This window comes from Henckelia pumila, chromosome 3, assembly GCF_033568475.1.
Source record: "Henckelia pumila isolate YLH828 chromosome 3, ASM3356847v2, whole genome shotgun sequence".
Taxonomy (NCBI): domain Eukaryota; kingdom Viridiplantae; phylum Streptophyta; class Magnoliopsida; order Lamiales; family Gesneriaceae; genus Henckelia; species Henckelia pumila.
The window spans coordinates 133,810,507-133,824,059 of record NC_133122.1 but is presented as its reverse complement, the minus strand read 5'-3'; the positions used below and the strand labels follow the sequence as shown (position 1 = coordinate 133,824,059).

Here is a 13,553-nt window from a genome sequence, read left to right as displayed (position 1 = left end):
TTCCTTTGTATCTTCCCATTCCAATCCAGCTTTTTCCTCTCGGCCGCAGCTTCCTCTTTATTTTGGGTTCATCGGTTTTCTTGCTTATTCTAGCTAGGCAAGATTGTGGTTCATTCCTCGCATTTTATATACGATTATTGTGTGTTGCAATTGATGTTATATGTTTCATTTCCCCATTTTCAATTTTTTTAAAAAAATAAATGAAACGATGAATGCATGCCCTGTGTGCTTCTACTCATAACCGAAGGTTCCTGCCTGGGGAATTTTTGATTTTTAGTTGGATATTACTTGTAGATTAATGGATTTTAAAATCCTTGGATTGAATAGTAATTAGTAAGTGTGCTTAGCCTCTGTTTCAAAAATGGCAGTTCCATGTTTTCTTATTTCGATCTCTTTTGTGTATTTGTTGATGGTGTTTAATGGTGTGATGATGTAGGGGCTACCATGGGTGATATGCAGTTCACGTGGTAGCAATAGAATGAGTCGGATGTGATTTGAGATTTGTAGAGGGGCTGTTCGATTTTTTTTTGTGACATAGGGGTTGTTCTTAGGTTTCTTGGGAGTGTGCTTTAGCGAGGGGTGTTGGAGACTATTAAGGGGTTGTTGGATGAGTTTAGATGTTGGCTTTGATGTTAGGATAGTGTTTTTAGGATCGAGGGACAAATTGATAGGCTTTGAATCAGATTTGAAGAGGTAATGTGGAGCATATTTTGGTGAAATTATGGACTGCCTGAAAGAGTGGGTGCCCGGTGAGCCAACTTGTTGCTAAGGGCTTTTATGACTCTATGTATAAACAATCTTTTGTTAAATATAATTTACACTTTTATAATGGCATTTACTTTATCTTTTATCATATTATTATGTTGTGACATACTATAAGATGTTTAGATGAAGACCTTGAATATACTATAGTGTATGTAAGATGTGGTAGCACATGGGGATGGCTGTCATGAAACACATCTTATAGTCACTGTATATTCTAAACAGTTTCTAGTCGATTGAGCCGTCCGTTAATAAGGATAAGGATCGCTCGAGATTGAGACTAGTATTTGCGATGCCGAGTACCATGTTTCATTGGTATGAAACATAGAGATGTTCAAAGCATGCAAATGAATATTCATATGATGAATGATCGAACTACCCTATCCGAACATTCCAAGTGGTTATCACTTATCGAGTGGATAAAGTCCGCGGTTTTGGTTGTACACCATTAGTCCTTATTACTTGAAACATCATTGAGACTCTATATGCTAGTGCTGTGCTTTAACTCGTTTACCGACTCTATTAGGGTCATCAGGTGTCGGGATTGGGTACAGTTACGACACATATAGGAGTCGATGCTTTGTTGTTAAGGATTCACAACATACTTGCGAGTGTGGATATCCTATGCAATCTGAGGAGATATTAGTGTGACGAATCTCTGGCTAGAGTACATGATGTGTTTTAAGAAATGGTTTCTTAGTAGCACATGCGATGTCACTATTTGATCTTCAAGATGCATTGCATAGTTATCGAATCTCGAACGGCTCTCGATTTACCAATGGTTGTTGATTCGATCGGGATATATGGATTAAGGGACCGTACTGTACGCTAACCAAAATCTATTGGTTCTTGCAGGCACTATCAGTGATACCTAGGGAATCATGGGGCGATGTTGCTAGGCGCTCTTACCATGATTCGATGGGCAAGTCGGAAATTGTTGTTCCGAGTCACAAGGAGTTGTGAGCCCACGGCTAGCTGTATCCCTGAACCATTGAGGGTCACACTAGTAATGGATTTTTAATCCCCGTTGAGATAATTAAATTTAAAGAGTTAAATTTAGTGAATAAAGAAGTGGGACTTCTTATTTAATAATAGAGGGAGTAAGATTTCCTAAAATGACATAGTGATGGACATTTTTGGAAACCACTGAATTCGGATTCAGAAAATTTATCTTGACTTTAAAAGATGCAGAAATGGTTTCTGTGCACATTGGTGAAATTGGTTTATCAATCTGAGTCACGATGAATTTTATATTAATTTCTGAACATGCGGGCTTTGCTTGTCAGGCTTGAACTTATGACTAATGGGCCCTAAGCTGTTAGCAGCCCACATTATAAATAAGTTATTGCAGTACAGAAAATCCAGTCTGTGAATTTTTGAATTTGCAGACTGATTTAACAGATCATATCTGTTCTATCTCATCGTAGAAACTTCTGATAGACTTTCTAGTGCAGTCTATCAGAGGGATTAAACTTCTGTTCGTGGACCTGATTGAAAAATTGTTCGTTCATCAGTTCCTGGGATATACAACAAGAGCAGTTTAATCGTTGGTGTCCATAATCTCGCTTCGAGATTTTAAGGTAAAATTTATATTGTTTAAATTTTATATTATTAATTTTAATCGTAGGAATTTGATACCCATATGGAATCGTTCCATATAAATTTTTTAAAACTTCCGCTGCACCGGGTATTACTTTCTTTTTTGATCCGGAGAACGACCGTGTTCCAACAGTGGTATCAGAGCCAGGTTGTTCTCGGATTTTACGATTAAAATATTGTTCAATTGTACAAGCCTCGATTTTTCAGAAAAATAAAACGAAAAAAAAAATTTTAATTTTCCGGGGGGACTGCCCGCTGCCCTGCGCGCAGAGTGTTTGCACGCAGGTGGGCCGCGCCGAGCGGCCCAGCGAAGGGCTGGGCCCCCGGCCCGATTGTCGGGGACTGCCCGGGATCGTCCCGGGCAGCCCAGAAAAATTAAAATTTTAATTTTTTGAAATTTTGAATTTCAGCCCGTTAATTGTTATCGAGCCTAGTTTTTGGCCCGATTGAAAATTGTTTCAGTTGGTACACTAGGCAATTAGTCAAAATTGTTTGAGCCCAAAATTTTTAAGAAAAATTAATTTTTGTATAAATTTTGAATTTTGGAAATTTATAAATTTAATCCAATAAATTAAATCTTTAATTATTAATTTTGGTACAATTGATAATAAAATATGATTTTATGTATAAAATTGGATTTTATATGTAAAATATGATTTTTTGTATAAACTAGATAAAATATGATTTTATATATAAAATAAGATTTTATGTATGAAATATGATTTTATCTATTTATATTTATTGTCATTGCATGATATCCAATAAATTAATTTTTGAATTAAAAGTTATTGGATAAGGATGATCGATTGTCATGACCAATATTATAGGTGTATGTTAGGTTGTTTACATTTGGCTTTATTATTGATTGTTGGGTTTTATTAATGGGCCAGGTTTATGGCCCAAATTGGATTTTATCATTTGTAATAAAAGTGGGCCTGGTTTATGGCACGTTCCCACCCCTATAATGTATCCCTTTATTTGTCATAGTAATTTATTGTAAATTCACTAGAAATAGTGGGAGATATTGAAGATGGAGGTGGGACCAGCAAGCAATGATAAAGACTGAATAAATGTAAATTGGAAGCACAATGTAATAGGATTGCATTGCATATTTGCATATCACCTAGGATTGGACTTAGACTCGTGATTGGCAACCACGGGTCGATTAGTAATGGAATCGATCATCCTAAAATATAATATATGATATTATCGTTGTATGCATGTTTAGACTAAATTGTATGAATCCCGCAAGCATACAAATTTTAAATGATGAGACAATTTTCAAAATTAAAAATCCCTCATTTTAAATATAATTTAAAATTGATATCAAGATAAATAAAGGAAATTTAAATATTGTTTAAATGTTCTTACCTTCCATCAACGATCAATGTATGAGATGCTACCCGCGGATACTGTCCGGCTCATATTATTGGGGGGGCCCGTTCGTCAGAAATCTGTACATTGGATCGACACATGTTGTAAGTTGGATGGAACTCCCATCGGATTGGCTCATATTACTGGGGATCCACATGGCGACCGTTCATCACAACTTAATATTGATGGTTCATCTTGACGTGTCATAATAAACGGCGTCATATTATTGGGCCCTTATTGGATATGAGGTAAAAACATGGAGGTTGCTTTGGAAGCAATTGGTCTCTACCATTTGAAAATTATGGTTGGCTGATATTATTCGAGACTATAGTTTGTCAATTGGACTCCATGTTCCCACTAAAGAAGATGTTTCTCGTTTTCACTAGAGGGTAGTGAAATCGTTAAAATAGTGGGAGTGACATTCATAAAATAAATTTCGCTTTATTTTATGTCTTAGTAAATTAATTAAAAAATCACTGATTATTGTCTGTTTCTTTTCAGTATTTCATTAAGATGAATTCGCGCAATCCACTATTCTCTATTCTCGAACAAAACAAACTGACTGGCGCAAACTATACGGAATGGTTCCGTAAGTTGAAGATTGTCTTGACCTTGGAGAAGATGTTCTACGTGTTAGAAAAATCTCCTCCGAAGAAAGCACCAGCTGATATAAGTCCGGAAGAGTTGGCCAAACTTGATAAATGGTGGGACCATGATATCAAGGCCAAATGCTATATGCAAGCTTCGATGTCTGATGAACTCCGGAGGTGATTTGAGGATACCGTGAATGCTGCTGACATTCACGCACAACTCAAGGAACTTTTTGGGGCTCAATCGAGAGCTGAAAAGTTCTCTACTATAAAAGAGTTAATGACGTGTCGCATGCGTGAAGGAACTTCGGTCCGTGATCATGGGGTACGCGTGATTTGGCTCATTCAGAAGTTGGTAACGCTTGAATTGGTATTGGAGCATGAACTCAATGTGGACTTATTACTTCTCTCTCTTCCTTCATCGTTTGAATGTTTTGTGGTGAATTTCAATATGAACAAGATAGAGGCATCCCTTGAAGAGATGGTCAATATGCTTGTAACTTATTAAGCCACATTAAAGAAGGATAAACCGGTACTCTTGGTTGGCTCCTCTTCTCACTCTAAGAAGGGGCCAAATGGAAAGGGTAAGAAACGTTCTGCCCCACCAAAGAAAATAGTACCGAAGAAGAAGGGCAAGACAAAGGCTTCTAACGGGAACAAAGATGATGATACTTGCCATCACTACAAGAAACCCGGTCATTGGAAATGTAACTGCAAGGAATATCTCGAGCAGTTGCGAACTGCACAGGGTATGTTTTACATTGAAATAAATGTTTCACTTAATACTACTTCTTGGGTATTGGATACCGGATGTGGATCTCACATTTGCAATGATTTGCAGGTGATGACAAGAAGTCGTAAGCTTAGGATGGGTGAGACCCAACTGAGGCTCGAAAATGGTTCTAGAGTTGAAGCCAAAGCTGTGGGAGACGTTTATTTAATTTTGCAGAACGATTTTAAGTTATTTTTGAAAGATGTTTTATTTGTTCCAGACTTGATTAAAAACATTATTTCTGTTTCTATGCTTGATAGAGATGGTTTTTCTTGCAATTTTGTGAATGAGATTTGCAATATTTACAAGAATAAATGTTTAATTGGAAATGAACAACTTGAAAATGATCTATATAACTTAAAATTAAAAGACGTTCCAATAAATTATGTTGATAAACTGGTAACAACGAACAAAAGGAAAATCGATAGTCAAAACCCGGCAAATCTTTGGCATGCTAGGTTAGGTCATATTTCCTCAAGGCACTACAACAAATATGCTAATTAACAACACTAAAAAGACAACGGTTTTATACACAAACTGTTGTCTTTTGGCCTTTAACAATGGTTTTTACAAAAACCCGTTGTCGTTGACCGTATTTTTAATAAAAATGACAACGGTTTTTAAAAATCCGTTGTCTTATATTGTTCAAAGACAACGGTTTTTAAAAACCGTTGTCAATGAGCGGGTTTTTTATGATCTACGACAACAATTTTAATTAACCGTTGTCTATGAGAGTTTTTTTGAAGGTCTAAGACAATAGATTTTTTAATCTGTTGTCGTTGTTATTTATTTATTTATTTATTTTTAATATTTTAAAAAATATAATACTATTTTAAAAAATATAATACATATAATAACCCATAGTACTACACGCCTGCCTTAAGAAGAAACGAGAGAAACCCAATCCCTAGCCAAACCCTTCGCCCCCTTCAACCCAGCTCACCTCCGGCGCCGATCGATCGCCAAAAAATGGTTGTCCGACCTCTTTGAATCTAGCCCAAGCCTTGGCAACGCTAATCGTGACTTCAATCGTGAGTTTAAAGCTTGGATCGGAGCTTCAGTGTCGCGACTTTCACTATGTAAGTTTCGTTGCTTTCTTCTCTTGCTTCGGGCTCATGCTTCGTGGTATTTTTAGTAGATGTTGAGGGTCTAGATTTATTTTTGTTTGGGTTTTCGGTGAATGTCAAGAAAAGGGTGAAAAACGAGACTGTGTTTTGTGTTTTTTTTTTCGGGTTCTTTCATTAGCTCATCTGTTTGGGCTTTTTTTTTTTTTGGGTTCCTTCTTGTTTGGGCACCTCCGAATGTCGAAATGTTCATAGCATAGACGAAGCACATAATATTTGTTCTTTACTCTCATTGAAAATAAGCCAAAAAACTCAGATAAAGAAGCAACACTGAGAATGAGATGTAGTTGTCGTTTATGATTCTCTAGGGTTTCCAAATATTTCCCCGAGGCAGTCACGATTTCAATCTACCGTGAGCATTTTCTGAATTTTGTGTGATGAAATGAAATAATTTTAATACGGATTTCTTGCATAACTATTTTTGATTTGTTTTGTTAGCAGGAATTTACAGCGAATCGAGCTACCTCGTTGAGTATATCTACGATAAAGCTGAATCTTTATGTAAGTATGAATAATCAGCTTTGGCATTCTGCTTATCATGTTTTTTTTTATATTAGTTTAGCGATGGTGTTATCTTATTCCTCTTTTGTGCATCTGAAATTCCTGGATGGTTTTACTGCCTAAAATTATGGTTGTTTGTTTATTAGTTTAATCTGCATATGGATTTGCAATGTATTCGACAGAGGCTTTTGCATGGACCTTTTTTTTCCTTGCATAGTTGATTGGATACTGTACGAAATAAAGGTGGCTTATTGGTTTTTATTTTGGTATATTAAATTAAAAAGTTTTTGCTGTCAAATTTAAACAATATTCTCTTTTATATATTAAATTTTTGCTAATACACTAGTAGAATTATCGTCTTTTACTTCGCATATTAACTGAAGTCGTAGATAGATAAGTACCGAAGTAGATGCACGTGAAGTAATAGGGTATTGTATTACTTCGCTTAATAACCGAAGTCTTAGACACAAAAATACCGAAGTCTTTGGTCGGTTCACGGAGTCAAAATTGGTTCAAGATTGGACCGTTTCCGAAGTAAAAGAATGTCTTTTACATCAGAGATTTCCTTATTTGACGAAGAAATAGCATATATATTACTTCGGCATTTAAATTGAATGATGAAGTAATTGTTATATTTAACTTCACATGTTATTTATTGTAGTGAAGTAAAAGAAAAATTTTACTTCTGCACTTTCCTTAAGTGACGAAGTAATAGAATATATATAACTGTGGCATTTATATCGATTGATGAAATAAAAACACAATATATATATATATATATATATATATATATATTTCTGAAAATTAAAATATTAGATTCATCAATTATCCATCCAAAAACTAAGAACATCCGTATATTTACCAATCCACAATTATGAATCCACGAATCCACGACTATAGCCCAAAAATGCATGTATCCATAAGTATTTTCACAAACTAAAAGTGTTCTAACAAATATATTCAATAATCCATAAATAAAAAACAAAGATTTATCCCAATGTGCACGACTAATTTAGGCACCTACAACCAGACATTACTTTACATCAGGACTATAAAACACTTTACAAGACGACAAGTATTGGCCATTTATATACCTAAGAATATAGTCGAGGGCCTCCATGTCCTTGACTTGAATACTGGATGGAATTACTTAACCCCCACATAAAACGGATGGTCTGCAAACTCCATAATCTGCAGAAATAAATCGATGGAAAGAAAAATGAAAATTATAAATCCAAGGCAACTTCAGGGGTGCAAACTAAAGAAAATCAACTAATTAGGTACTTAGGAAAAGAAGAACCAAAATTAGATAAAGTTTGACTTGGCAGTGCTTGATCCATGAAACTAACTAATCCGAACAACTAAATTGCAAGAGAAAATGACAGAACGATAAACACTTTGAAAGAATCAACCTCTACTTGCTTTCCAATTTCATTTCTTCCTATGAATTTCAAGCCAGATTCTTTTAAAATACCAACCATCTCTCGATCACATGTAACGATCAATACAAAAATTATTTAAGTAAAATTTCAATCAAATAGTTTAGTTTTCCAAATTTTCTCATCAACTAACCTCATATTTGTGTCGATGCCATTCACCCACATGCTCTGAATTATGGTAGCTGCAGGAAAGCAAATACAATTAGAAAGTTTAAAAAATAATAATTATACAACAATCAAAATGTTTTTAATAGCCATGTGCATTCTCTTGAACACTCGAACAGCTGAGCTTTTCGAGTACTGATATCTGAATCAGGAGACTAATTAAAGATCCACTTGTACGATCCACTTACCCCATTTACTAGTCAAAATGATATTATTTCGAGGGGATCTCCATTCTTGGATATATAACGATAAAGAAAACTACCAACCTTAGCCCAAAGAAGCTTAACGGCTGAACAACCACGAGGGAATAATCAATTAATTCCGATTATACTCAAAGCAATAAATCAGTTTATCTGCATATATAGCGTGAAACAATGACTTCAATCTGAATAATTTTATGCCAGACCAATAAAAATAAAAACAAGGAAAAAATACTAATTAGAAAATCATAAATTGGCTATAACTAAAGTACTACTATGTTTTAACCCATTGTTGGTTGTCTTTCTCGAAGAATTTTAAAATATGAATCAATATAAGGAACATGTAAATACCCAAAATTTAATGGAAAAAGTTCTAAAAGCTCACAAATAGTTCAAATTCTTCAATTTGCCAATAGAATCGGGTATGTCACCAAACAGCTTGTTGTCGGACAGATCAAATGTTTGAAGCTTTTCTAGTTTACCAATGACATCCGGAATTGGACCTGTAATATCATTATTTTGCATTAACATACAAATTCCCAAATGGAAGAAATATTCAGGTTGTATTTATTTACAATGGTTCTAACTTCGATGTAGCAAAACAAATTATGTGAAAGATCATGCTTACAAATTTTTCAGAGTATTTTCAGTTTCTTCAATATTTTTCCCCCTGTTGTGTTAACTTTGATATAGCAAAACAAATTATATGAAAGATCATGCTTACAAATTACGCAAGGAATTGATCATGCTCACATAATTACCTAAATTTTTCATTTACAAGTTTTGTGATTTAATGAAGAATAGGTTAGTGAGTTGGGGAGAAGCCTTCAATTTCATGTATAATTCTTGTCAAGTTTCTCGTGTCGTGTGATTATCGTAGGAACAGAAACATACACTCTTTATTGAATCTGGGGAACGTTATTTGGAAATTAATACAAATGATTGGAGTTCTTGGCATATCAAGAGAAGCCGATCCTCACCAATTTATTTTGTCTTTTATATGCAATACCTCAGAAAAAATTGGACCATGGATCAGATTTGTTCCACAAACGATACCCAAAGTTTGACATCGTAGAAATGGGGTTACTCACAAGTCATAACGACATGCTATGGACCATATTGGATGGCTTCTTCCATCTTCTTTTTCATCTTGTACTGTAACGTAGCAGGGGCACAAACTAGTGGTGTTTGATCACCTGCAGATAGACAACATGGCATCTAAAAAACAGCTTCTTTGTATGTAATGTGCTACCTCCCCTTCAATACAAAACACTCTAGGAAAAAATTCCCATGAAACTAAAAAAAACAGTGGTAGCAACGCAAAACAAACTAACTTCTCTACTTTCAGAAGCAAAATCAGGTCACACAGAAGTAAATGGAAAGGATTGACAGATGAACACATAATAGTCATTTTTTATGTTTTTCTCAAATTTCCTGCTATAATCGTTTTAACACTGGACATGACACATGGTTGCCGATGACACTTACAAGTACAAAAGTATTTGCTGCCAAGAACACCAAACTTGCAACCGAAAGCTAAATAAACACATTCTTACCTCAAAATTCCAGCAAATAACCCCAAATAAACCAATGAGTTTGAGGTGGATCCAAGCCAAACCTTTCCACTTAATCTGCATCTTGCTCCATGGCAATACTTTCGAACAACATAATTTGCATTCACAAAAGTCCAATTTTCCAATGATCAATACTTTCGAAGAGCATGAACAAAAAAAACATCTTTATCTGAAATTGAGCTCAGAAGTACAAACTTTTTTTTGCCCCGAGAATTTCTTTATATTTGGAAGGGAATGTTGGTCTCAGAGAATCGATAAAAGCACAAAAGTTGTTGAACGCACACCTGAATCACGACAAATCCACATAAAAACCAAGAAAAAAACTCGAGATGAAAGCTGCCAAAACCGCCCCAATTACAGCCAGAGGCCATAGAAATATTGCTAGACCAGCAAATGGAACACAAACAGTTTCCAAGAATGGACCTTCTTAACCCAGTGAGTTAAGAGTCTCACTGTATTTCCATTGGTTTCTCGTTTTCGTACACTTCCTCACTCAATTCATCCATGTAGGAGAAGTACGAATGGAAGCAAAAATCCATGAAATCTTGAACTACCGTACAAATGTCTTCGAGAGTCGAATAACAACCATCCTGGTATCATAAAGCATAAGCAACAAGCAAAGTTCAATGAAAAAGAGAAAACTAGTCAGATTATTGTCTTGTAGTTAGTTAATTCTTAACCTTCTAGGTTATGCAGTAAAATAAAATTTTAAAATGATACATGAGATTAATCTTAAAACCATTCTTAAAATTTCAAAAAACCACGACAACATGAAGGTATAATCAGACAGAGAAAAACCATGACAATCATCAATCATCTTGCTCGAAGTGATTAATGTTAAATAAAAATCTCATACTGACCAAAAAAACAATGCTTCCATTTCTCGGTCACTCTCTCTCCGACAACCTCGAAGGTAGCAATCAATGGAGCAAAAACCCATATCATATTCCACCAAGAATACTTCTAACTATTGCAACGATAGTCCAGAGGATCAAAAGCGCACCGACAACGAAAGCAATACAAGAATCTTCAAAATCCACCCTAACCTCTTGCTTCTGCATTTTGAATTCAAAGACGAGAAATTACAGAGCAAAACTCGAAGTAGGCATGGTAACATATGCATTGTGTAACATCGATAAAGCCAATAGTTAACTATATTGCTACTATACGTACTTTGCCACACAGTAGTAAGTCCAAATAACATGTGAAGGCCAAAGACCAATAACCACTGCTGAATTTCCAACTGCTATTATGGTGAAGGCAACGGACATATAATCAACCCTTCTCCAGTAAACAATAACCCGAGTCCACCAAATATATGTCAAAATGGGTTTTCGCACAGCCAATGGTGAAATGATAATTCTTCAAGAAATGTGTCGCAATAAATTTTACCACAAAAGCTAAGGAGTGTGTTCTCTCCCAACTCAGGTCAATCATGACTAAGACTCAAAAAACTGGTCAAGACATAGCATTTCAGATTGTAATGAAGATTAATTAAACATATTCCTAATCCCAACATTCCACTAACTTCAAGAAATTAATCTGATAGCATTCTTATGGTTGCTATAATAATAGGTTTCTTTTATATTTACTGGAGAAACTCATTCTAAAAACTAATCATGCTAGACATGGTTGAAACTTGCATTTATTAAAAACTACTACAAGTTCTATTTTGGGCATTGGTCTAGGCTAGTCTCCCAGTACCCAAAACCAACCATTAGATCCTATTGCCACTTATATTCCAATGGAAAATCATTTGACGCAGGGTGCCCAAATCACAGACAGACAACGTGCGTATGTGTGTGCAGGAGTCCAGAGCAGAACAAGCAAGAACTTCAAACAAAAAAAATTACTCGAGGTCCATAAAAAAATTTAAGCTGCTACAACACACCAAATTGCATCATTACTGGGTTTTCGTTCGTGAAAGTGCGCGATAGCAAAAATGCAACCAAGATGGTGGGTGTTCCCTTCACGTTACAGGGAAATTGAAACCAAAAACCCTAAAAACACGAAACGCAGAGCATCATTGTAGAATAAACAGCGCTAAAGTGAACAAATAGGAGGAAACCCAAATTGATGAATAAAAAAAACTCGATTTCAGGTTAAAAAATAGAAATACTCATCCAAAACATTTAAAACCCGAATCGAAGGGAAAAGAGAAGGATTCTTACGTTGGGCTTTCCAATGGTTCCGCTGGCGAGCAGCTCCGGAGGTAGTGAACGGCTGAAGTTGTAAATCGACGGGCCGCTAGGGTTGAAAAGAAAGAGATGGAGTTCTTGTTTTTACCGATCGCAAGTGAAATGAGATTGATAAAATATTGAAGGTTAAGAGTTGCAGGAATTTACTTCACCACTTATCATTAAAAATTTTATTTTTTCACTTTTTACTACATTAGAAAAAAATATGCCGAAGTAATATGTTCTCAAAGACTAAGTGAACCCCGTGTTTTTGTAAATGCTGAAGTAAAAAGTGTGATTTTACTTCGCATGTTTTTTTACTGAAGTTGATTATTACATATTACTTCGGAATTAATTATTGCCGAAGTAATTTGTGCCGAAGTAAAATGAGAATTTTCTACTAGTGATAGTATATATCGTGCATTGCTCCGGATGTATGCATATGGTACATGGAGTGAATACAAGAGTAAGCCTTTAGTCTTTTGCTTTAAGTCACTACAAGATATGACTATGCCTATTTGTAAAAGGTTTAAATAGAGCTACCACCCAACTACCAATTTCAGATATTCATTGCCTTATCTACAATAATAATTGATCAAGTTTTATAGAATCTGGCATTCTACACAGCAGTTAATGCTTGTACTGCATTTGCAAAAGAAATTTTACCTTCTGGAGTTGCAATTTGATTCTTAGAAATATGTCGTTGGGTGTTTATAGGCAATAAGAATCTTTCTTCTTGTTGTAACTCTATTTAATCTTTTGCAAATAGGCATACTCATAACTTATAGTGACTTAAAGCAATGGTAGTTCTATTTATACCTTTTTCAAGGGAGTTTCTTCTCTTCGTGGATGAGTTTGTAGAGAATTCTGTCACGCAGGTGATGCACACCGTCTTCCACAATTGGTTCCTGATCAAGTCCTAAAGCTGAAGAAGCTGACTGTGCTTACTTTGGCTGAGTTAAGCAAGGTAGGATCCATGAAATATTTTTGGGTGTGCTTGAGTGACCATAAACGATGCTGGAGATTTTGTTGTCATTTGATATGTCCCTTGTTTTGTCATGGTGGAGACTTTACTCTTTAAGTTGATAAGATTGTGCTTCTTGTTTGAATTTGAAATGAGCAAGTATATATGATGTATCTAGATGCAAAAATGTTAGCGCAGATGTACTTGTTTCCTTTATTTTTTTGGGCTTATTTTTTTTTTGGGTTCCTTCTTGTTTGGGCACCTCCGAATGTCGAAATGTTCATAGCATAGACGAAGCACATAATATTTTTT

The 13,553-nt window shown here is 35.3% G+C and overlaps 2 long non-coding RNA genes across 2 annotated transcripts; both read right to left on the bottom strand.

The window, feature by feature from the left end:
- Positions 1-7,733: 7,733 nt before the first annotated feature.
- LOC140893417 (uncharacterized) lies at positions 7,734-10,217 on the bottom strand. Its single transcript, XR_012153133.1, has 5 exons — positions 10,083-10,217; positions 9,618-9,722; positions 8,593-8,679; positions 8,295-8,343; positions 7,734-7,913 (listed from the first exon to the last, which is right to left on the bottom strand). It is a non-coding gene; the product is annotated as an uncharacterized lncRNA (long non-coding RNA).
- A 194-nt stretch (positions 10,218-10,411) lies between these two features.
- On the bottom strand, positions 10,412-12,392 carry LOC140893418 (uncharacterized). The gene is made up of 3 exons (XR_012153134.1): positions 12,272-12,392; positions 10,961-11,155; positions 10,412-10,690 (listed from the first exon to the last, which is right to left on the bottom strand). It is a non-coding gene; the product is annotated as an uncharacterized lncRNA (long non-coding RNA).
- Positions 12,393-13,553: the final 1,161 nt, after the last annotated feature.